The following is a 26,004-nucleotide window of genomic DNA, read 5'->3' as shown; positions in this document are numbered from 1 at the left end:
ACTTTATATCACAACCTCAAGATTTGGCTTCTTTCCAATAAGTACTTTACTTGGTTGTAACCAAGTCTCCACACGTGATAGCATATGCTGGATGTTTTCTGTAGCTTTTCATGTATGCAGAGGCCAAACAGTTCAGGAACAATATTTAGCCATGTCCTGCACATGTGGATATGGTGCCGTGGAGGAGCTCCTCTTGTGAGGAGCAGACACTTGTGGTTGAGGGATTTGAGGAGCCCCCCCAGTAAGGGATTTGGGTTTGATTCTGTTTTGCACATTGGAGTCTGTCTCTGTCCTTGGGCATATCTCCTAATCTCTCATGGGGCTCAAGGTTTCATGCACGGATGGTCTTACTAAAGATAAATTCAATTGCATTGGGAATTAGAGTGATTGGTGCTGTGATAAGCACTATTGAAAAAACTCACACGTATTAAAAAAAAAAAAAAGTAAATACGTCCATATCATGTATCATGCATAGCATCACAGCTATAGTTTTAGGGCCTGTTTTTTCACCTTTAATTTGGCTTTTTCCTAACTGACTCACATTGCTAGTGACAGATTGCAACTCATTCAAGAGGAAAAAGCATAAAAGCTTTTCCATGAGTTGATGGAAAAACGTATCTGTCTTTATCCATCAATTCAAATGTGTTTCCTATTACAGTGTTATTCAGATAATTTTCAGCTTTCGAATTGTCAGTACTTCTTGCAGTCTTTGATAATCCTGATTCTGCCCTCGGGGAATAAAATCACTCACCTGAGCTGCATGGCGTTGTTCTGTTTCCTGACTGGTGTGACCAGCTTTTACAGTTGCTACTTTTTCTGTTGAAACAATTTTTTTTTCATGACTTCACATTTCTGGCCTTCATGCCTCCAAATTACTTCTCCATGGACATTCACCCACAGGAACCTTGGCTAACCCCCAGTATTCACTGAAGATGTACCAACTTGTGAGCATTTATTGTGCCATTCACCCAGAGAGCACTTTACAGACAGAGCGAATGCTTTAATCTACCATGACATGTCCTTAAATGCATGGCTTCGGAGCACTGAGATGACCTGTCGTAGCATTAAGGAAGGCACATGATAGCTAAGGCTCTGCTGCAGCCATTGCAGAGCCAATTAAACACATCTGCTTTGTAGGCTGGGTAGGTCTGACCATCTCCTCCTATTTCTGGTTAAGTCCTGGGAGAGCAGAGTAGCACGATGGGCCCTTCTGAAACACTGTTAATGCAGCCAAAGCTGGATGTAGGTACTCATGTTTGGAAAACTTCACTCCTTGGGGTGGAGCCAGTTTGGCAGAATCTGGAGCTTCATTAAAAATTCACAAGAACGCAGTAACTACAGAAACTATACATCCCCTACTGCTCCCTCCCCCTCCTGGAAAATAATTCTATTCACTGCAATTCTGCATGACATATGTTAAATGCACCTTCCCCAATGGTATTTTTGGCTCTGCTCGTACCAAATAACGGCTTCTAATGGGTTTGATCTATTTTACCCTTTGCAACTGTGCTTGTTTCAAAATAAACATTTGGCCTTTGAGTTCTGAATCCTATCACGCAATTAATGTATTTAATATGCACATGTATGTTCTTGATTTGGTATGTTAAAATGTTTTTCTCTGAAGCTGGTTTAGATGGAATGATACAATTTATTTTCTAATGGCTTTAGACATCACAGCACTGCTTTTTTTTCCATCGTTGATTACGCTTCACCATCTTCCCCCCCCACCCATACCTCATTCTCTGCCAATTTCTGAGCAGATCTTTCTCACAAAGATCTGTTTTGTCTCTTGCTTTGCAAAGTTGAATTGATAATTCCTGCAAGGGATACTGAGGCTCCCAAACTGCCTTCACAAGGGGCCAGCTGTTTAATCAATCTCTCTCTGTCACCTCAGTGTTTCAGTCCAGATGCTCTCCACTTAACTGGGGTTGTTGTTAATCCAGCAGGGAAAGGGTGTGAGAACAAAAGGTCATTTGGGATAATTTATCCCCATGTTTCCAGATCCACTGTGATTGTTCTTTAAAGGAATTTTTTTCAGAATGATTTCTTTTTAAGCATGTTATTTATGACCTGGAAATTGAAACCTGGCTTCAGCATGTGTATTACCAACAGTCTGAAGAGTCTCTGCAATGCAGTGGAGGGAGGTCAGTGAATACTAGAAGAGCCCATGGTGTTTGTTACCAGGGTGGAAGGTAAGTAGAAAGGAGGAGCAGACCAGCACTTCTGGTAGGTGTCTGTTTCCATAGTGCAGCTCATGGTCTTTGCCTGGATTGTGCACTTATTCTGGAAACAATACGTAAAGGCCCACAAACAAATAGTAATTCCAAGGCTGAGCAGTTCAATTAAACTCTCTCTGCATGCAATTTGTTTTTACGTTATTACCAAGAGGTCTTAGGAAGGCTGGATGTTTTCCTTGAAAATGTGGAGAAGGGGAACCAAAGCAACGGAGGTCTCTTTCTGAGTTGTTGTACGGCTTTTCTGTCAATGTGCCTTTACACAGCACCTAGCAGAGCAGTGTGCAGCCCTTCTTCTCTTTGAGAAATGGTTGCCCTCAATATTCTTTGCAGTGAGTGTGGGAGAGAACAACATATTGCTATTCTAGCTGAATGCAAGCATACAGAACTGTGGCCATGTCGGGTGTGGATCGGTGCATACTGAGGGACATTGCATTTTGTTTATTAATAAAAACCTCTGCTTTTAGCAGAAGTCATGCAAGCAGCATGTGTGAGGCAACAGCACTGTAGAAGTGCAAGCCTCCTCCACAGCACTGCCAGACTCAGTAAGTCTCATTAGCACTGATGCGAGTTAAGTAAACGATTACTCCTGCCTCACCCTAGACCATGGGTAGGGACAGGCTGAGGTCTGTCTGCATAAAGTGATGCTGATCTAATATCTTTTGTACTATGAGCTGCAGGATTGTAAGCATCATTCCCCATTCCCATCATTTGCTATCTGGGAAACTGATTTTAGTCGAATCGGTGAACGTTTAAACGTTGGCAGGGTGCAAGGAAGTCACTTAGCTCCTCGGCTTCTGCTCTGAACTTTGCAGTCAGAATGTAAATCAAATACCCCCAGTAGCTGCATGACATCTTTATTTTTATTGGCAAGAGAAGCAGTATACACAGCAACATTGCAGTCTCTTAGCTCGTTAAAAATATCTCAATAAATAAAACAAATAAGCAACATATACACTGGAACAGAAAATGAAAAAAAAAAGTGGGGGGAGTTAGCGGTAGCAAATCATGGAGCAATAAAGAAGAGGAAGAGTGTGGAGGGTAGTCTGTAATCCAGGCTTTACTTGAAACAAATCATGCAGGGAGCTGGGGACACTGTGGGTTTTTCCTTTGTTTTTTTCTGAGAGCCTTGGTCCAGTTTTGACATTACTGTACAAGAAATCAGATTTTGAATTAAAAAAAATAGAAAAAAAAAGAATACAGCTAAGGAAAAGTAAAATCTGAACCCAAAGATTTCTCATAAATGTATTCCTGAATTAAGATTTTTCAGAAAAAAAAAGAAATAAAACCAAACACACAGACAAAAACACACGCAAAACCCAACAATAACGAACAACCAGGAATGTTGCTTCTCTTTTCTCTTTGGTCAGTCACTTGGGGAGAGATGTTGCAAAGTTTCAGACCGTTAGCTTCGGTGCTATTTTTCTGCTCAGTCTAAGTGCTCTGCAGAAGTTCAGAGCTAGGGAGGTCAAGAGGGGTCTTTTGGACCAGTTTACTTGAGGTTGTTAAGGTTTCAGAAGCTACAAACTTGGATACATCCCAATTCCACTTCAGTCTCAGACACTGGACAGTCTAGAGGGAAAAAAAAGAAAAGAAAAATAAATACACTGAATACAGGACATCTTTCTGAGTTGCCTTTTCTCATAAGCTCTTTTCCTGTACAAATCAAGGCCACGGTTTGTGAAAGCCCCTGACTGTGTGCTAAAATCTGCCCCTGGTTACAACAACGTGTAGGCACATAGTAAAAATCACATCTCCTCATTGAATGAACATGCGCAAACACAATTACTCTGTCTCCCCCTGTAAGTGCCAGACCTCTGTGTGTACCTACTCCACCACTTCCAAAGCAAGGCCTTTAAGTGTCAAAGCATTGCCTCAGAGTGGAGCTGAAGGCCCAGGGCTTATCAGAACTTGGGAAAAGTGGATTATACATTGCTGCCAAAGGTGTTTTGGTTTGGGCCATTCTGCTGTGTTTGCAAAGAGCACACCCTCTTTGTGCTGTCCTCATTCCGCAGCAGCTGGGTAAGCTCCAAAGCACCAGAAATAGCCCATGCGGCCTCTTAATCAACTAAAACGAGAAGGTCAGATGTTCAGTCCTAGCGGTGCTGCCAATTTTGTGTTGCACTTAGCACAGGACTCCCACCGACTCCCGTGGAGCAGAACAAGGCGTCTGAGACGCAGTTTAGAAAATCCCACCCACAGTGACTCTCGGCTCTTCCTGCAAAATCAGGCAAACACCACAGGAAATGAATACGTTTTCTTTCCATCCTGGGGTAACACGTTTATGCAATCGCTAAGCACATCCAAAAAAAAAAAAAAAAAAAAAGGTCAACCTAAATAATAACTCTGAGCTTTGCATATGTGAACTTCACAGGCTGGTAATGTAACAGTCTTTTTTGCATCGTACAGTGAAAGGGTTAAATCTACGGGCAGAAGCAATGCATCTGTCAAAAAGTCTATATGCTTCCAGCAGCTTCTTTGATCCCAGGAGTTCTGCTAAACCCCTGCTTTCCATGCAGTTCCTTGCGACCCACTCCTTTCCAACCCTCCTCTGCTCTGCTCATTGGAATGGGACAGGATTCAGGCGACACAACTGGGAGCCTTTATATCTGTGGGGTTTGCTCTGATCATCTGCAGCAACCTGCTGCTGCTCATTTGTGGGCTGGTGGGACAAACTCTGCAACCCAGCAGTGCCCATGGGATGTCCCATCCAGTTTGGGAGAGGGATGGCTTTTCATGCAAGATGCTGTTTCTGCCTTCAGAAAGCCAGCTCAGCTCATATATCAAAAAGGAGATATAATTATTTCCTCCCACTAAGGAAAGCTTCCATTTAGCTTATTTCCTTTCCTTTCCTTCTCAAAGTTATTAATTATCTAATTACAACCACATTCTGCAGACGAGTTCAGGACTTGACAGGCTGCCCAGGACCACTTAGGAAAGCTTAAATGCTTGGTGTGTGCGAACAGCAGTGGTTTGTGTGTGCACACGTCTGATGACAGACTGGCCCTTTCTTAATGCTCATGTTGCTGTAGCTCTAGCAGGGGGACTCAGGAGAGAAAAACAGAATAAAAGGAGGAGGAAGATACCATGGAAAGATTTTTTGCTTGAGCCTGGGGCAGCCCTTAAGGGCAGCACTCTTTTTTTCAATGGTCCTCTCCAGCAAGTAGAAGATGGGGTAGAGGGTGCTCACCATCAGCTACAAGACAAACTGCTGTGTCCTGCTCTTTTCTGAATCCAGCTGCCGATCGGAAAACAAGCTGAAATTGGATAGGAAGTGTCCTAATAGTTAGCTGACCTACTTCCCCCAGTTTTTGAAGTCCCATGCAAGACTGGACAGGTTGAGACAAGGCTGCTCTTGAGCAAAGCTGGCAATTTGCAAGTTGCAGTCTTTAACCTCAGGTAAGACACCTCAGTCTGGCCTGCTGCTGCAAAGCTGGGATCTGGTTCTCACTGCTTCCTTCTGATCTTCAGCAGCTCTTCTGACTCTGGCCAGCTGGAAAAATGGGAATTTCACAGTAGCTCAGTGCTAACAGGGAATTTTGGCTTCCCTATTACAATGAGATGAATGAGTGTGGTCTACCTGGCAAAGAGCATCACTGCTGTGCCCCAGGGCACTGGCTTGGCTTTCCTGGGTCACCTCCTATACTCCCAAGTTTTTAACCCAGCCCTTCCAGGGTCATGAAGGGGCCAGTGCATGGGCAGATGTGGCTGTTATTCAGCCACTGCTTGGATAATGTCTAGTCATCAGCTCTTGCTGTTGCCTCCTTGCTTTCTTCATGATGGGCTATGGGACCCCTGTCTCACACCAAGATGGTGCTGCTTGCCTGCTAGTCCATGCTTCATTGCTACAGCAGTGCAAGTCATCATAAATTTGAGCCAGCACTCAACTTGGCCAGAAATGAAGGTTGCTTAGCTCTCTTAAGACAAACTGCCAAGCTGCTGCTGACTACATAGATTAATTTTTGAAATTGTCCTCTTTGACCTTTTAGAATTGAAATGACCCATTGTGAACATGATCTTGCATTTTCATGAAGTTGATCAGTGCACTCATTATGGGTGAAACCATAGGGAAAAAAACACTGCTTGGAAAAAAATAAAAGGACATAATAATAATAAAAAGCCATTTCTCCAGATCCACAGAAAGTCATTTCCACCCTCACAGTAAATAGTCAGAGGAACTGTTGTCCTCAGGAGCACCCAGTCTGCATTGACTGTAATTCAAACAGGTATGATACAGTCACATGCTTCTGGGGAGGAAATGCCAAAAAAGCCCTCAGGCAACATGCCTCTTAGAAAAGACTCTTTCCATGTTTTTTTTTTTTTTTTTTTTTTTTTTTTTTGTGATGTAAAGTTAATAAATTAGACCAAGCAACCAGTAACCTGTGATCTTCTGCTCCTTCTATATGGTGGAATCACTAGAAGTCTGTGGGAATGGGTTAAATAGCCCAAGAGCCACCTGTTTTTGACATAGCCAACCTACATGCCATCTTGTGCAGCAGTGCTAAGATGGGACTCATCCATAACCACATAAAAATTAGGCCAAGTGTTGAATGTTCCTTCATTACTTTTGCTCTCTTTCATCTTTTCTTCTATGTGAAAGTATCATTTGGATTTGGGGTTTTGTGTGTATGTTTGTGAATCACTTTCTGAAGTCTTACATCTTGCTAATGATTTATGAACTGTAGGAAGGGAAACACAGGATCAGGTGATATGGTAGGCTATTTCCACTTCTATTTGCTATAATTATCCATTGAACATTAAAACATCAGCTGTTGGAGAAATACTGTGGTAAGATACAAAGGTCACCCAAAGGAAGCAGGTATACCTGTCCATGAAAGGACCCAATTACTCTCCCCATCTTCAGGCATATTTGTGTTTCGGTTCATACTGTGTAACATTTTGCTCCTTGCTCTGATCGTATTTTCTAAATAAGATCCACAGCAAGGAATAAAAAACATTCATTCACAGGCAGACCCAGTCTGTCAGCTCAAGAGAGGGAAAGAACTGCGCAACGTGAGAACAGCAATATACTACCTGTGTTTCTTCTTATATTGGCCATCGGGACATTGGATGCTGACCGCTTTTGAGAATCTGGCTCTAAGTTGCAATTTTGAAAACATGCAAATGGTTAACAGAAGTAGGTGGGCAACTCCTTGTTGCATGAGGAATACACTTTGGTGGCAGGATGTGTGGATAATGATGGCAGGCGGAGAAATGGCAAGATGAGTGGTGTCTGCCTCCATCTCTCCCCAGCTTGTTCGTCCTCAGTTACACCCTTTAGGTGACTCAAATAGAGGAGTACTGTGCTAAAAACCTTCTGGTATCCCAGATGGAGCTTAATAAGGTGAGAAGACTTCAGTGGCTTCTCAGTTTGCTTCAGAAATAGCTACGAATATTGGAGAAATTATTCTGTGAATCTGGCTTGTGATTCTCTTCTCACAAACCTGGTCTTTGATATTGGATGGGCTTGCTCGCTGCAAGGTTTCTGAGTATTGTAGGAGAAGGATTAGCTCTGGGACGAGGAAGAAGGATGCTGCCCTGAGAACATGATCTTTTCTCTGCTCCTGCCTAGTGCCAGCAACACCACTGCAGTCAAATCCTTCCCAGTGGCTGCTTCCTCCTGCCCCTTATTTCTGAAGAGCCCAACTCAAGGCAGAGGAGCTGGGCACTTGTACCTACAGCAGTGGGGACCATGCCCAAGAGTAGGCAGTGCAGCAAAATTTGAAGTGTCCCAATAAACCCAGTGCCTTGCACCCAGAACAGCTCTAATCTCCCAACTCATTGTACAGCAAGGGGACAAGTACTGCCCTGTTGCCTTCAGGAGTTATAAAAAGGAATCAACAGGGTCCCTCTGGTTCCACGCGCTGTTAAATTATAGAGAGCTTTTCCATAGTATTTTCATGCTTTAATGGACCCTCCCAAGGTCGTGCTTCATGTTTATGATCCTTTAATCCCAGAGGGGCTCAACAAGGCGTTCTTCAAAGCCTGCTAATATATTCAGCTGCCAGCTACTCCTAAGGCACTTCTCAGCTCTGCTGCTGTGAGCTGGACCCAAAGAAGTTTCGTAACGAAACCCTGCAAGCCTGGCTCAGTTGTGGCTCTGCTGTGGGTTTTCTGTGACAGCCGAATGACTAGGTATGGATTTATGGGCCTCTTTCTTAAAATACACAGCACAGCCCATAGCAGATTTCATGGCGGGGGGGGGAGGGGGGCTAGAGTTTGGGGACACTTGCTTGCATGGTACTAAGCCTGCCTGAAGTGAGAGTTGCGGGATAGCTCTGCAAGTTTGTAAATGCGCAACTGTGTTTGACTGCTGTGTCCTCCGAGTGGGTATGACTGCTATATTCTCCAAATGATAAATCCTGAGCAATAAGTCCCACAAATGGAGTGGCTTTTGTCCCCAGTCCCTTCCTCTTCCAAGTTGGCATGGTGGGACAGAGCTCAGAGTTCAGTTTTAATCCCAGCTCATGCACAGGTTTTTTATGTAATTGCTCTCTGTGCATGTGCCTCAGTTTTCCTGGTCTGTCATGTGGGTTTTAATTAACTATCACCCATAAAGCACTTCACAATTCTCCAAGGTATCGTGAAGGGTGTAATACTACAGGATAACAAAGCATGATTATAGTGTCTGGACTGAGAGCTGATACACTGTGAAATTCTCTGCTGAACATAGTTTCTAAGCATTTCGCTTATTCTATAGCTTTAAGCATTTCACTTATTCTATAGCTTGTAACATGGAATATAATTCTAACACACTTATGATTCTTGCTCCATTTCAGCCCCTATGCAGTTTCCTGTGATGGCACAGACCTATGTATAGTGAATTGAGGGCTTGCCACTCTTTTTTTTGCTGTAGTCCTCAGACCCAGAGAACAGCATGGAAACCGTGGCAGCTGAGAGCAGGAGACTTGATGTAAAGTGGCAGCAACAGCAGGGACCTGATCACAGGAAAATTTGCAGCAGGCCCCTGAGGTCCTCACTTATACAGGATTAGGTTTGGGTTTGGTTACCGAGGGGTTGAAATCATTTCCATAACACGGTCAAGAGTGCAAAAGGAATAGGAAAGCCAGCAAAAACCCTCTGAGACTTTTTTCTTTAAGAAAAGGATGCTTTTTCAATTTGTTTTAAAGTTGGGGATGTCAAAAATGGCTCCTTATTTCTGGTAGAAAAGCCTGTCATGCTTGATTTGTTGTGCACAGCTTTTTTCAAGGTGATTGCTGCCAGCGGTGGGTTGTGGGCTGGGTACAGGGAGAATCTAGCTGTCTGAAATGTCATTTAAGCAGAGCTGAGGTGGCGAAGGCCAAATTTATGAATTGCAACAGTCCTCATCCGGCAGCTGCCTCTCTGGAGTGGTGCCCAAACTCCAGCAGTACCTCAGCCTCTGTCAAGCCCTGGCACATCCCTGGACGGTTCCTGGCAGTCAGTGTGCAGGCCCACAGGAGCTCCTGGAGAAACAAGGTCCCCAGTGGACAACTCCACCTCAGCTTGTCCTGCACATCCCTGGAGGCTGCAGGATGGCTGGGCAAAGAGCCACAGGGATAGGGCACACGTGGCATGAAGGTCCTGTCCTCTCTTGAACGACATGGGCTTTCGCTAGCCAAAAGCACTGCGAGGAAGGTCCCAGTCCACCTCAGGGGTTGTGGACTGCCTAGCCCTATTGCCTTTCGTTTGGGGCTGGCTCTGGGATGGGGTGGGCAGTGAGTCTGGAAGGGAAGGGGAGCAAGCCAGACAGCCCAAAGCAGCACACGCCAGCTGCCTGCCACTGCACCAGCTGTTACTGATTTCAGCAGTCGCTGAGAAGTTTATAGACTGTTTCCTCCCCCTTCTCCTTAATCTTGGGGAAGTATAGTACAGTGTCAGTCAAAGCTGAGAACTCGGACCCTCTCCATCAGCACATTGGTGAGGGGTGTACCGTCCGTTCCCGCGGGCTGATGATGATAGCTCCTGGGGGATGCTGTTTCTGACCAAATATTCTTCATTGCCAAATGGAGTTTGAATTAAAGTAATAATGAATTCCTTATAACTGACATCAGCAACATGGTCCTGACTGACCCCGTATGCTGTTGTCCCTGTGATCCCAGCTAACAGAAACAGGGAGGTTACAGTTCCCCACCAGTCCAGGTTGGTCCTGGTGACTTTGCTGTATTCAGCACAGTCTCTGCTGCTGCGTTTTGTCTCCTTTGAAGTCTCTCTCCCTCTCCAGACCGTGCCTGCTCTTTAAGTGTCCCCACACCATTCATTTTAATGGGATGTTAACTTCAAAGGCTGCTTTTTTACAGACTCTGGGGGCTTTCAGGGAGTGGGAATTCCATGGGCCAGGCTGGCAAGCGATGGGGAAACCTAGTGTGATTAGGTAGGTTGCAAGAAGAATAGGAAGTGCTGTTGGGCATGGACAAGAGCAGAGCTCTGTGATCTCCCTCCCCAGGAAATAAACATGCACCAAAGAAACATGTGTTAAACCAGACTGAGAGAGAGCCCCAAAGAAACTCAGCCTGAGTACCTCATCATCATCGCCTTGAAGCTCATCCTTCAAAAGTCAGACTAACCAGAAGAGACAAATGCAGGAAAACATAGGACAAAAGACTACTCAGACTGTCACTAGTCCTGGCCCTATACTGATGATCAAGGCTTTACTCTGTTAGGTGCTGCACAGGCGCTGGTAGGGGGATTTTCCGCTCCCAGAAGACTAGCAGCACAGGACCTGATTTCACTGCCCAAGGAGAAGCTGCAGGGCCCTCTGCTCCCAGTGAACAGTACAGGGCTGTCCCTGTTTCCCCTGATAGTGACTGGAGCGTAACTATTTGGATGGGGAATCAGGCTGCACTTTTCACCTGAGAGGAGACTCCTGTCCCACACTCCTGAGACTTGGGGCTTGGAGATAACACCTTAGTGAGAAGGGGCAGGCAGTCTTCCCTTCTCAGAGCACGAGTGTGAGGCTCTCTATAATGTGAGGCAGTGATTTCTCCAGCTGTTTTTATTGAGGCCCATATTTTCAGTGCTGGAGACTCTATATTTATAAAGAGAAGGCAGAATGTGATGTAGCCAAGTTATTTTGGAATAGTCCAGCCATGGGGTTGAACCCCCACTAGATTACAACACAAAAGGGGACGTTCCACTCTAGAAAATCAGTAAAGCATTTCAGCTGGTGCTAAGTAGCAGTTGCCCTTAATAATTTTCAAAATAAATAAATGTGGCTAGTTCAGCTATTGCATTATGTCATACCCTCAGTATGCCCAACCTCCACACCAGTGCTATGTGTGTATTGCCCCATACGCATGCCGTGCTTGGGGACAGGGAAAACAACAGCGAACAATGCAAAATGTGACATGAGCCACATGTGTTCACATCTGTGCCTTCGGAGAGAAAAGGTCAGCACGGCCTGATGTGAATTTTTGAAATGCCAAAGCAAACAGCTCCAGAAAATGGGTTGTTCTTTTTTGGATTAGGAAGTGGCAAGTTGGACGGGGAAACAAATCTCAGTGTCTTGATTCTCAGGCCAGAAGTCCTGAGTTTGGACTAGCTCTAGCCACAAAAGCCTTTTCTTGCCTGGCTACCAGGGGCTGTGGGTTGGTTGCAGCTGATGGCTGGTGAGCTGGACTCGTGAGAGCACACTGTAACAGGCTGTGCTCTCTTCCCAGGGCCAGGGGAGAGATTTCTCTCAGCTCAGCTCCAGATTTGCCAGCCAAGAGGACTGCCATTAAGGCCTGACTGGCAACTTGAAGGGCACAGGTCTGAGCTATTCAGGATGAACTTGCTGATTGCACAGAAATCACCTAACCTGGCTAACATGGGGTTATCACCACAGTTATGGTCCCTAGATGTGATATTTCAGCTTATGCACTTCCGACCAAACACTCCCAGTACAGCCCTTAACCTTGCTCGATCCTCAGCTCGGTGGAATGGGGACCATTGCTTCCAGCTGTCTTGGAGGTGGCTGCTTTAAAAAAGCATATTGCAAGTACCAGTCATAATATCCAGCCTCCTGTTTTTTTGGGTTTTTTTTTTTATCTGCTCATAACCTTTTGAAACTTGTGCTCTTTGAGCTGAAAATTTTCCGTGCCTGAAGGTGATTCCTCTTTCTTGTTGTTTTCATTTTCTGGAGTCTAGGCAAAAATGGCCCAGCTGTTTTGGAGCATGGGGAAGTGGAAAACAGCCGCTCTCCAAAATGATAAAAACTTCCCTTTGACCGCAAGTTGGAGGCTGCCATGGCCGCGGGTTGAAAGCTGAAAGGCGGAATGCAAATTGCCTGGTTTGAAAAGCAGCATCCCACCTGGACCTGGAGGAAATTAAGTTTGTTTTGACCTAGTTCTGAGCCTCCCAAAATCGCCTTCCAATCATGCACAGGGTGAGCACTTCTGTGAGCCATATGAAGTAGACCTACGGCAGGAAGCATAAGGAATTATTTTGGCTTGGATTTTATCATAGTGCCATTATGTCCAGTTAAACTTGCAGCCGCTGTGAAGCAGAAGGAATGTGCTAGGGCAGATGCAGGGTGCATGGCAGCTTCTGTGGAGAGGAGCTGGACTCATGACCGGCACATTGGGATGTACACAAGTAAACCAGGCATTTGCTAATCTCCATCCTGGGGCATGTAGCTCCATGCTGCTGTTGCTCCTGTAGATCAGAAAAGCTAGAAAGGAGCAAAGGTGAGTTGCAGCAGAGATCTGTAGATGAAAATCTTGCTCTGATTTCCTGTTGCATAGGGTAAAAGCACAGAAGAAAAGAGGCTTGTCTGTAATCCGCCAAACTTCTCAGAAGCAATACTTGAAAGGAGGGGCCCCATCCTGGCTTCCCCAGCTGTGGAGCTCCAATCTGCAGGGAGAGTGAGTCTCCTTTCTGAGTGTCCTTCAGGCCCCAGGAGAGGTGGAAGTGAATCTGCCTTTTGGATGTGAGTGTTTCCCTTGGCACTGGGGAACACGTAGGTGCCCAAAGCACAGCAGAAGCCTGTGTTCCCAGCTGAGTGCCTGGTCAACTTTAGCAAACCAGCACAGCTCCTTAACTCTGGGAAGTGGGATGCCTTTTGCCTCCCTCCTGCCTGAAGAAACACATGATGTCATGTATCATACGCTGAAGTCAAGGTACACCCAAGCAAAGGCAGTACACATAGCTTTGCATCTCTGCCACCATGCCCACAACCTGCATCCTCCTAGGAAGGGTCCTGTTTGCAGCATATTGTTTTTCCCTGCTCTTTCCTCTGCCCCTTTCACATCAAAACAAGTGCAAATGCTCAGTACTTGGTAGCTGAAGGCAGCCCTGTCAGCATCCAGCGTGGTCTGGCCTTCTCCGTCCCTCCCAGGCTATCCCATGAAGCATTATAAACCCAAGATCAGTGCTTGAGCATCACGGAATTGAGTACTTCCCCTAAATCCCTTTTTCATCACGGCCACACCTGAGGGAAATGGTGGACCCCCAAGGCTGAGAGCACTTTTATCCATCTTTGGTACTGAAGTACAGAGCCCCCCAACAGGCCTCTATGCTTGGACTTGAAAAAGTGAGCACAGAGGTTTCGGTTTCTTTCTCTACTTGGATAAATGTTGGTGGCATCCCATCCTGTGAGATGCCTGTACTCGGTGCAGGACCACTGAGACAGACTTACGGAAGCTTAAACAAGGAAAAACACTGAATCGACAGGAAGGCTGCCTTTTCCTGAAGCTTTCCTGAAAAGCTGCACTTTTGGAAATAGAGCCCCATTAATTTTTTTAAGATCTCCAAGGATGAGAAGTGTCCCAGTTCAGAAGACATGTTTAACAGCCAACCCTACTTCACTAGCTTTCAGCTGCAACAAATATGGTCTGCGGGAAATATATCTCCTACCAGGAGATTTTGACCACAGCAGAACATGGCTTGGTTCAGATTTAATCAGCTTCTTGCTTCTAGGTAGGCAAACAGACTCCTATCAACAGTTTTCTAGAGAAACTGTTGCCGTGTCAATCAAAACTGGTTGTCAGAAAAGGGGATGGAAGGTTTGGCATGATATCAGAAGAATTTTCAAAGGCTTTTCAATTCTGTGATTTCCACACTGAAATTTTTACATATAAATGTAACTTGTAGCAAAAAGGCTAAAACCAAATTGAAACACTCAGAAAACTTGAACTGAATTCATCAAATCTTTAGGTGTGTTTATGAAAACTTCAATCTGTTCTGTTTAAGGATGAGAAAACTCTGTATATGCACATATGTTCTGTTTGTGTGTGTTTACGCATAGTTTATATATGCTCAAGTATTTTTATAGCAAAGCCAAAGGAAGAAAAGGTTTGCTGTTATGCATATAGTGTACACAAAGCTACACACGCTGCAGGCATTGGTTGGATCTGTACCTCACGGAGGGATATTCTCAAATTATCTTAAGGATTTGTCAGATGTCCCCAGATCAAAGGTAGACAGTAGTGTATCTTTGAGATCTAAAATATTTTTGTATTTTGCTGGCCCCAAATGCAACTTTTTGAGGAAAAGGACCATAGCTGTTAGCAGCAGCAAGACTTTTGTTAGCAGGTAGCTGCATATAGTTGCATGGGGGAAAAGCCAATGTGTGACAACCCAAGAGAAGATAGAGAAGCTTATTTCACAGCCATTTCCATCCACTATCTGGATATTTCAGAAAAGTCTCCCTTCCACTTGACAAGCTGGAATAGCGTGGCTTGGTGGAGAAAATGAGCTGACAGTGGTGTGAAATGGAAAAAAACAGTGCTTCCGTTGTGTCCTTGAGCACATTTACCTTGCTGACCATGTATCTGCCCGGCAAACCACTCCTTATGCCCTTGTGCAGTTCTCCCTGGGGATCCCCAGCTGATACGCAAAGGGTTGAGGACACCTTTCTGAACACACCCAGTGGCAAGTGGCAGAGGTGAGACACAAAAGGGAAACTGAGGCACAAAGGAATGGCTCAGGGGAGCAGTTAGGTGGCCAGAATAGCAGTAATCCTCGGATATCTAGGGCGTGTCCCACTACAAAAGGCTGAGAAGATATGATGGGGTATAAATTACCATCATCATGGTTACTTTCAGCCCTTCCAAGAGTGCCCGTTTTTGTGGCTACGGCACAGACACCTACTTGGGCAATAGGTGGACCTGAAAGGAGAGGGCCCCCGTTGGCAGCTGATCCTAGAGCAACGCGTGACTGCTGCTCTTGCGTAAAAGGCACCAGGGTCTGTCTGCAAGACTTCAGAAGGGAGGAAGCAGTGGAGAAAGGAATTCAGATAATTGTGTACATGGAGTGGGGGGAGAAGGCCAAAATCAGATCTAATGCTGCGGGTAAGGACAGACTGAAACCAGATACCCTGGCTTGTGTTTTTCTGCCTTTGCTGGTATGAACCCTTATCAACCATCCGCTCTTGAAGTCTCCCAGATGAAGGAAAGCCACAATTATGTTCATCTTACAGCTGGGAAACCATTTAAAAATGTATCCCTTGCAGTTGTTCATTCCTGAGCCTGGAGCCCTCCCTGCTATTGCCAAATGTACCCCCTGCTTCAAGTGTCCTCACCAGCCAGAGGTAAGCCTCTAATCTAATTTACCCCAGGTTTTTCAGACCTTGAAGGATTTTCTGCCCATTGCTGCTCCAAGGCAAAATATCCTTCCTGTGTCCCAAAGCTCTCTGATTTGTAATTCAGCACCATTAACATGAGGGTAACTAACTGTTTGAAGGAATAAGAAGTACAGCCTAGCTAGAAGTAGATTTAATCCTTTCAATTCTCTTCCCTCCAAGCCTGTTTATGTCTCCCCAACCTGGCCTGACAACTGTCAAGAAAAGCTGATGCCTTGTTCACACCTCACTGTCCTGGAAAATTAGTGGTGATAAATGACCCTAAAAAACCCAACAACAGAAAGAAACCAGCAGGAGACCTCATGACTAATCAATCTAGCTTTAAATATGTATTTTTTCTCATTCTTTTCCTCCAGAAAGGCTCCTTGGTACCCGTTGCCTTGCCTAGGCTGTTTCTATGGAATAGATGTCAAGGCTTGCTGCTCAGGAAGATATGCCAGCCCTATAACATCTTCAAGTTCAGTTTTATAATGCTGAGAAGTATTTGTCATTGTTTATTTTTTGTTTCCATTTTGTCAGATGATTTTTGAATTAAAAAAGAGGAATTTAACAAAATGCAGAAAACTGACATTTTAAAAGTTTACTAGATACCGTACATTTGTACAGATCCAGTGCCATTGATGCTGTTCTGTTTGAAAGAATGTCCTGCATTTAGAACTGTTTTATTAATCTATAAACTACGGAGTTATCTACTAATATATTAATGAGTAGTTATTTGACTGTTTTTTGATTTCCACATCCTTTACTATTTTGGAGTCTATACAGCTCATTTTCTTGCACCCACTTCTTATTTATAGATTAAAAGCTGGAAAATGAGCTTTCCTGTTCTCCCAATTTCAAGTGTGCTGCCTGCAAAGCCAAACTACCTAGAGGTAAAAGAATTGTCTCCTGTACTGGCAGAGGCTAAGGCTGTCACAACAAATTTAGCACTCCTCATACTCTGGTTTTGAAGTTTGCTTGGCTCCTGATAACGGAGTTGTTAAACTTCCTTACAGGTTCACTTCTTTTTCACTTTAACTTTTGTTTCATTTGAATATGTCATAACATATGAGCCATTTACGCTTGGAAAGGAACAGGGGTTGTGATAATTTTATGTTACATTTCAAAGAAGTGTGTTTTAAAAAAATGTAGTATTTTCTTGAGGGGGGGACATCAGTCCACTAACTTGTCCAGATAAATTTTTTTGGGAAAAACTTCCAGAAACCTAATACTTTGGAAGCCTCTATCAAACTGATTGACACCAACTAACCAGTTACAGAAGATGAAGAGAGATCGTAGTTGAGGAGTTGGTGCAGTCCGAGCTGAAAGCCACAAAATGCCTGGAAGCTCAAAGGTCGGTCCTCTGACAGTGGAAAACCAGCTTTGCCCCTGATGTAAATCAGCATAACCAGCTGATGCTCAGGTACACATGCTGCTGCAGGATCTGGATCTGAAAGCTGAGATTGCCTCTGTCATATACACAGAAACCAGTGGGGTCACTGACTTTCACCAGAGGAAATTGCCCTTTCGGGTCCCGAAACACTTAGAGAAAGCCACTTTTTTTGCATTTTGGCTTGTGGCTGATTATTCTAGTCCAGATAAAACACGTTGCATGGGGTAAGCCTTGCAGGAGGAAAGACAAGAGAGAGCTCTGCAACGGAGTATTTTGCTGCTGGAACTCTCAGTGTTTCTGTGTTATGTCCTGTCTCTCTGCAGCAACCTACAGGCAGTTAGTTTGTTTGCTCCAAGGTGCTGTGTCCCTCCTTTGCCAGGAAAAAAAAAAGTTTTAAACAGGAAAGAAACCCCCAAAGGAATAGTTCCCCCAGCCCTTCACTCCTCCACAGTCCAAGCGTTGGCCTCTCTGGGCCAGTGGGGTTCATTGCAGCCAGAGGAGGAGGCAGATTTGTGGGAGCCCCTTGTTAAAATCTTGGCAGTACTTCACTGAAAGCACGGCTAGAAATTGCCAAAAGCCGGAAGCTGTTAATGAGCAGTTGGAGCACAAAAAAGCAGGGCTGTTTCAACATTTGAAAGGACCATCTAAGCTCTGTCCTCAGCTCTACCCAGCCGCCTCGTGGGTGGCTCTGAAGAACAAGTCCTTGGGGACATCACCAGCATCTCCTGACCAAAGAAATGGCTCACCATGCAAGAGGCTAGGGAAAGCAAGTGGACAAGAGCCCCTAGCATGCAAAGAGAAGAGGGATGAGATGGAGCTGGCAAACTCTGGCACTCCCAACTAATGGGGCAGTAGAGAAAGCCAGAGTCCATCTCTGTGACAGGTTTCCTTGTGTTCACCTCTCCTCCCCTCCTCAGAAGCAGGGGTGCTGTTTTTTAAACTAAAACATGACCTCAGCTTTGCAAGAAAAGTATGGAATAAAGGAGGAAAGAGGGAGAGGAAGAAGGGGAATGAGATTTTCATCTTGTGCACCTCAGGAAAAACATGCAGAACGGGGCAGGAGAGGTAGCACACATACATCCATATCCTTAAACTATGGCACTGATGCTAACGAAGCACATGCCAAAGATGAGTGCAGTCATTTTGCTCACGTTAAATACATTCCTTCTCATATATCTCTGTCTCATGAGTCCCAGACCTTCTAGCTTCTGAGCTTTTCAGTTAAATATGGGCTTCAGCTACTACACCATAAGCAGTTTTGGTGACAGCAAGCACTTGACCCACCCTGCCTGAAACACACAGCCACTATCCTTATGGGCCAGCCAAAGCAGTGCCATTTTGTGAAAATATATTATGTAGAAGCCAGATAAGGAGGGCAGCAGTCTTATGCAAGGGCAATACACTTCTACTGAGGTGCCCACAATAAAAGCAACGTGAAACTATTACCCTGCACAAACACAGCCAGGCTTTGTTTACTTTAGGACATGGTTGCATGACCTGTTTGCTTAATGACTTATGCCATCACCTGCCTAGGATGACTAATCATATATGCACTCTAAGCTGACCCTGTTTGGAAAGCAAAATATCCTGGTGCGTAAGAGATCTGTATTCTTTTAGGTTGGTTGAGAATATCTGGGAGAAAAATATCAATAGGAACGTGGTTCTCCTTCCTCTTGAAAATATGTGAAGATGGTGACTTTGGGCAGCTGACACTACCTTTTGGGGTGCTAAGTCACATGTAGGTGACTCAGTCAGTAGTGGTCTCTGGGACCTGTGTGCAATGCAAACACTGAGCATCACAACTTGTTCCTTGCAAGTATGGCACACTACCGAAAATGCATCTCTATGACCAAATTCAACTAGGATAACTGTGGACCCTGGAGCATGCAGATGTCACATTGGCTGTGAATTGGGGCAATATACATCCATTGTATTTGCATCAGAGTGGGGGAAGAGGACAGGAGAGGAGAGGAGAGAGGGGAAAGCTGTTGCACACTTTCCTATGTATCAGCAAGCAAAATATCCTGGTCAGCCATGGAGCTGCCTGCCAGATGCAGATCTATCTTACGGCATCAGCAGCAAGGCTGAATATCTACTTGTGGGCAGCATTTGCCAGGAGGGATGCAAAGTGAGCCGAAAGTTAGAGACTCCTGCTGCCACCAGGTCCTGCCTGCAAAGCCTTCAGATTGTGTACACTGTGTGGGACAGCTTGTAAGTGACTGCAGGTTCCCAATTTCTTGCTTTCTTCCCCTGAGTTCTCCTCTCAGCCTCTCTCAGAGGCAGAGGCTAAGATCACTTGCAAGAGGAGTCCTCTTCCCTGTTCCCCCTGTTCCCAAGCTGGGATTTGGCTTCCCAAGCCATAGGATGCCCTTACAGGGTTGGCCTTCAATGGGAAATATCTCTGGACCCTGCCCGTCTCTATAGGGGTGAACAAAACTGAGATATGAGATGATCTATAAAAAAAAGCCCTGTGCCACCAGCCTCTTTCTTATACATGGCTTATCAATGTGTATAAGTATCTGAAGGCAGGATGTCAAGAGAATGGGGCCGCACTTTTCAGTAGTGCCCAGCAATAGGACGAGAGGCAACAGGCACAAACTGAAACACGAGAAGCTCTGTCTGAACATGAGGAAAAACTTTGCTGTGGGGGTGACAGAGCACTGGAACAGGTTACCCAGAGAGCTGGTGGAGTCTCCATCCTTGGCGATATTCAAAAGCCGTCTGGACACAATCCTGGGCAACATGCTCTAGGAGACCCTGCTTGAGCAGGGGGTTTGGACTAGATGATCTTCAGTGGTGCCTTCCAACCTCAAGCATTCTGTGATTCTGTGAATAGTACAGAATACTGGATGAAGGGAAACCCTTTCTCCTCCCCTCAAGTTCCTGCCAAAATAATGCAAATTCTAAGAAAAATACTTTCTCCAAAAGTAAATATATTCATCTCTAGCTTTATTCTTTTTCTAAGGGAACTCTTTCAATCTGGCCTGCTCAGCCAACAGTTTCCCCGCTCTTCTTATTTTTCCTGTGTGCAGTATGTATTCAAATGCAGTCTGTAAACTTCATGAATGACAGTATGCCTCTGTGAAGAAAGAACCTCAGTCACTGAGATTGGACACTAGCATGTTCTTTCCCTCGGATAAGTCCTTTCTTACCAGTTTCCCCACGCCTCCTGTCCCTGCTCTGTTTAGATTAAGTACTTTGGGGATGGGAACAAGTCTTGCTGTGTCTGTACATAGCTGAGCACAAAGAGGACCAGCCTCAGCCTCTTTTCATCAGTGCAGCACAGAGACTTTGTAATATTGTTGGCCCCTGAGAGTAAATCAGCAAATGGATGATACCAGCCATCCATTATGACTGACTAAACTACAGAGATTAATGCCAGCAGAATTAACAACACAGCAACAAAACCCCTTCTTAGAGAACATCTCTGGTTTAAATTCCATACCAAAAAAAATGACCTGGGGCCACCCATTAAAAAGCAGAGACAGTTTGCATAAAATCAATGGCATTTCATGGGCTCCTGTGAACAATCGGTGGGACAGGTATGATTTCCTTATGAACTCAGGGTGCTTTTTAATGTTTGATACAGTTACTGACAGATAGCAGCTGAAACACCTGTACGCCAGATGTGCACAGCTGTATGTGTGCTGCTGATGATCAGTCTTCAGATTACATCACATTCCAGATGCTTGACTTCAGAAAGGCTTGGAAGAGAGATCTGGAGTGAGTGAATTGCAAGGTTAAGCATTTTTCTTCGTAACAGTGATGCTGTGCCTCCTCTGCACGCAATGCCGAGCTCTTTTATCACCCTGTTCTGTGCAATGGTGCCCTCAAAGAAAAAGAGGGGCAGCTCCAGCCAGTCATTTGAGGAGAGACATTGGCATCCCATACTCATGAATAATGTCTTTGCATAAATAATGTGCAGGGGAGATGGGCTACATACCATTCACCCTGCATTTCTAGTACCTGAGACCAAAAAAAAACCAACATCCACCTTTAAAGAGGTTTATTCTGCTGTTTCTCCACACTGCAACAGAAGGGACTTCTTGAATCTCTCTTTACAGGCACACGTGTGTGACTGTTTGTGTGTGTGTGTGTGTGTGTGTGTGTGCACGCGCGTGTTTGTGTGTGCCTATTTATGTGTGCATATAAAGGAACGGTTGTGAAAGTGATTTTAACTTTGAATGGATTCATTCCCCACTGGAAGGACTGGCACTTGTTCCTATGACACAGGGAAGTGAAGCTTTGCCTGCCCTGAGAAAGACTTGGAGGTATTTGCTGCAAAAAGACCCCATTTTTGGGATTTAGAGTGGGAAAGAAAGTTTTCGCTTTGCTGCATGAAGCTGTGTTTCCTCTTCAAAAGTGGCAAAGTGATGCCAGGACAGACTACCCAGAGTTCTGGAGATTTTATTCTCCATTTTTACATTAAGATCCTTTACAGAGCATCACAACAAGCCCTTAACGTGAAGGAGAATGATTCCCCTCTGTTTGCTTGCCCAGCATGCTGCATGTCACCATTTCTGGTTTTTGGCAGAGCTGGGAACTTGCATCCTGAATCACATTCACAAACATTTGCAGAGAAAAGAGCGATACTTTGGCATCTCTCCTCCTGACATGAGGCAGTGTTCGAAGAATGTGCCCTCGCTCACCACACCCTGGTCCCTGAAGTCGGCAATCTCAATTGCTTGGCCCAAGCCAAGCAGCGTTTTACACCCCAGCAGGTGCAGGTTTTTGATAACCACCCAGATTCTGAGTAACGGCAGTGATTCAGTATATGTGTTACTAATCTCCCAGGACTTTTGGAGGGGATTGTACCAGGCCAGGTCTCCATATGGGATTAATCAACACACATTCATTGAAGTCAAGGGGCCAAATTCTCACTTGGAATAAACCAGCTTAACTCCACTGAACTCAATAAAGCTACTCTGATTTTTTTTATGACAAGAATAGCCCAGCTCTTTAAAATGTATGGGTTACAGGGTGTTGCCCTTATGCAGACGGAGTTACATTTTTATATGCCAAGGAGTCTATTGAGGTAAGAAGCACCTGGCATTGAGTGAGGGTAATCTGATGTCTAATGGGGATGTACAGCAGCCTAGGAAACACAGCCCATCTTCCTGGCACTCCTGTGCCCTGATGTGCTCTTAGCCCTGGGCTCTGCTCCTGTGAATCCCCTCTCTGCGGGCAGGAAAGGGTGTTAGGATACAGCAGGCCAGGAGCCATGGTGCAGGCATGTTAACCACCACTTCCACTTCAGAGGAAGCAATCGGCCAGGGTGTGCGGTTGGGGTGAGCACAGTGCTTTGGACCAGGATGGAGAGTCCCGGCTTCGGGTGACTGCCTGCCTAATATGGCCAAGACCCAACTGCATAACAACAGGTCAGCAATCCCTCTCATAAACTTTGCAGCCTTCATCTTCCAAGCAGATGGTATTGCAGATGCTTAAAAGCAGCCCTCTAGCTGTCAGCCTGCCACGAGACCCTCTCCCTTGCTGGTGTTCACAAGCAGCCATGATGCCAGCTTCTTCTCAAGGCTGGCTTGCTGCTGCCTAGCATACCCATATTGCTTTGCATCAGAGGACCTTTCCAGGAGAAGTGGCAGGAGGTAAGGTCACTTGCAGAGCAAAAAGGGGGTTCAGAGCCTGCAGAGTTTTTTGTTTGAATGCACTATGCTTCAGCACAGTGTAGCTCACTTTGCTTTAAACCTCTTGGCCTCTGTTGGCTCTGGTCCCACAAATGTGTAAATGTCTGTGTTGTTCTTTGGCTCTGTTTGTGCACCTCTGGCTAGGGTGGTTACTAGAGGGAACCTTAATTAAGGCAATGGCAGGGCTTTCTGGAAAGGAGGGCAGTAATCAAGTGGCTGCAGCGAATAATGTGGCAATTAATCTTTCTCAGGGACTGGTCATGGGTGAAATATTTTATCTTTATTTTTGTGGTTTCTGATGTCACCATCCTACCCAAGGAGAATGGTTTCCTGAAGAGATAATAATATCCCACCAGTCACTGTCCATGCACTGAGTAACTGTGAATCACTGTTTTTCCAAGACTTGTAAGACAAGCATCATTGCTTGTAATTTGGATTTGGGTTGGCCGGCTGCTTTACAGGCTTTCCTAAAGCTGTTAACAGGGTGACACAGGACAGGCAAGTAACGGGAAGCGGGAAAGGGAAAAATCTTACTTAGAACCTCTTTTGGAGGCATGTTACCTGTTCAGATGGTGCTGTGAGCCTTTGCTGGCCAGCTCGGCCCCCTGGCACTGCTCCCCTGCGGTGAAGGCACCCCATCCTACCCCAACTTGCTGCTCTGCTCCAGGAGGCTGCACTACTACAAACCAATGCCACTCTCCCTGCAGTCCTAAGGGCTTTAATCTCCTCTACATTGAAGAACTGGTGATATTTCATGGACTTCAGTGGGATGGAAATGAACACGAAACGTGTTACATTCTAGTTGCTGTCTAGCAGCTTTATATGTTGATGTTTCATGTTTCTTTTGTATAAATAAGCTATCCAGAGGACATTTTAGATTTCTCTTTTCAGTTTTCACAACATTTCTAGAGTTTATAGCTTCATGAGAAGTAAAACACGAAGTTCATTACTCCCTCGCTACTAATTTTCACTGGAGAACAAACACAATCTCACTGTAGCAATGAAATACCTTCTTTAAAAAGGCAGTTCAGCAAAGACAGCCAGCGTGTAACTAGCTTGTCTCCATTTAGCAAAGTACTTAATTGCATGCTTAATTTTTAACTGTGTGTCTTAAGCTCCATTTACTTCAGTGGGATTTAATGTATGCATTAAGATGTTCTGTGTGCTTTGCTGATTCAGAATAGACTAACAAATGGCTACTGAGAAGTTGAATTTGATGCAACATACACACAGAAGCCTATTAAAAAAAAAAAAGGAAAATTGGTTTCTGTGGTCTTTTCCAGCCTGTCATTCTGTAAAGGGCAGATGTAAATTTTCCTGACTCCAGCTGTCAGATTTCTTTTATTGTGTTTGGGTGCTTAAATGAATGAGTTAAATCAACACTTTCAACTAAATTATTATGTGGATGACTCAGCTCGACACCAGCTGGCTGGTCTTACTTAGGTTTGCCAGCTGCAAGCTGGACTTGTTTGAACCTTTGAATCTGAACCCTGCTAGGTTCCCACTGAGCTAATAATCTATATTGCTGTGGTATCAGCACAACCTTTTTTTTTTTTTCTTTTCTTGGTAGGGGTGGGAGAGAGGAGCTTTCTGTATCTGCTCGAAACAAAGACTTTGTGCTTTGATTTTGGCGATGTTCTTCCTCTCCAAATTTCAAGAACTGCCCTCAGATTTGCAGACTGTGTGCTTGACCAGGTACAGGCACTGTCTCTGAAATAGCTGCCGGTGTGCTTCTCATCTCTCTGACTGCCTGGATTTGTCACCAGTGCTGAATAGCTTTTCTATTGTATACAGCTGCATTTTACACGTAGCTTATTCTTGCAGTACTGCAGAAGTTTAAAGTTTTTTTCTACAATTTCTTGTCCCCCAAGTTAAAATTGCACATGTCTGTTTGTGATGAGTGAGGGAGGTTGGACATCATGTCCAGTGATTGAAATAAAAGTTTTCAAGGCTTGGTAAGAAATCTAGCTGCAGGTAGCGTATAGGGAAAGCATCAGTCTATGTGTCTGTAAGTAAGTGTGTGTGCATGCATACCTATACACACAATACCTAGATATATCATCTGTGATACCATATTTATAGCTCTAAATATACTATAGATATGGAGGAATATAGGACGTCTATAGTGATTTAACTTAGTTTTCTTTCATTCCTCTGCCTTTTTTTACCAGTTAAGAAAGATGAACAGAAGATTTCTGTTTTCTCTTGCTGAACTCCAATTATTCTGGATATCATTCTCATGATGAATGAGATGCTTACATCTCTGCCTGAATATCTATACATACACTGCACACTTCCCCTATGCCTGTATACACCCATACTATGCTATGCTATAGCACTTGCCTGCATATGTACATATTTGTTGGTGTGTGTGTGTGTATATTTATATATTTTTATATATATGTATATATATGTAATTCATGAAGCTGGTATTCAGCTCATGGACAGCACATCTGTAGGGATAGCATTGAGGTCTGTGTATTCAGTAAGGCTCTTGGTGTAAGCCATCAATAGCTGTAATTTTTGTTCTTCGTGCTTGTCTAGAAGCAATGTGCACACAGGGATCCTACTGCCTGTAATCATTTTAAAGAGGGAGTTTCCACCTCCGAGCAAGGAGAAAACTGCTGCTTTCTTTGAATGTGACATCTACCTTGAATTTGCAGATGCTTCAGGTAATATCTCACTGCTAATCTTCCCCAGACATCAGCCTCCTGGACTTGGTCCTCCTGGATGTCTGCAGTGCCGATAAAATGGCAACAAAGTTTGGCGGAGAGCTTTGCTTTGCTCTTCTGCCCAATGCCCATCTCACTTCTGTGAGAGGCAGCAAGAAGGCAGGGGTCACGTGCTTGGGGCAATTTTGGCCCAGCTTAGAGTTGTGGCCTGGGATCACGCTCACACCATGGGCTGAGAAAGCTGAGCGCTCTTGGTGCCCTTCGTTTGGAGTACTGGGGCAGAGTAAGCGAAGCTTTTAGAGCTATTCACTTGCTATCTTATCAAGTTTTCTCTTGAAACATGTTTTCCCCTTTTAGCTAAGTTCTTGCCAAACTCTTCTTATCAAAAAAAGAGAGCTCTTGAGGTTTTAACTTTTTTTGGACAACCACAATGATTCTGGTTTTAGACACCAAATCTTGCAGAGAGAACCTTTTTCTCCCCCTGATCCTCCATTATTAGCAAATGTGATTAGCTGCATTTCTCATTATTTCCTCACTTAAAAGG

At 44.7% G+C, this 26,004-nt stretch overlaps 1 protein-coding gene across 2 annotated transcripts in view; it reads right to left on the bottom strand.

The window, feature by feature from the left end:
- Positions 1-3,075: 3,075 nt before the first annotated feature.
- TWIST2 (twist family bHLH transcription factor 2) overlaps positions 3,076-26,004 on the bottom strand; it is a 45,733-nt gene continuing 22,804 nt past the window's right edge. Inside the window, exons 2-3 of one of the 2 annotated variants that reach the window (XR_010390079.1) lie at positions 19,821-19,972; positions 3,076-3,806 (exon numbers count right to left, since the gene is read on the bottom strand). The gene's annotated coding sequence lies outside the window, so the exon portion shown is untranslated. The remainder of the gene's footprint in view (positions 3,807-19,820; positions 19,973-26,004) is intronic. The other variant, XM_026106003.2, reaches the window with a different exon arrangement.

Source organism: Dromaius novaehollandiae, chromosome 7 (genome assembly GCF_036370855.1).
Source record: "Dromaius novaehollandiae isolate bDroNov1 chromosome 7, bDroNov1.hap1, whole genome shotgun sequence".
Taxonomy (NCBI): domain Eukaryota; kingdom Metazoa; phylum Chordata; class Aves; order Casuariiformes; family Dromaiidae; genus Dromaius; species Dromaius novaehollandiae.
The sequence above is the reverse complement of the archived record's forward strand: the minus strand, read 5'-3'. Positions and strand labels throughout refer to the sequence as shown.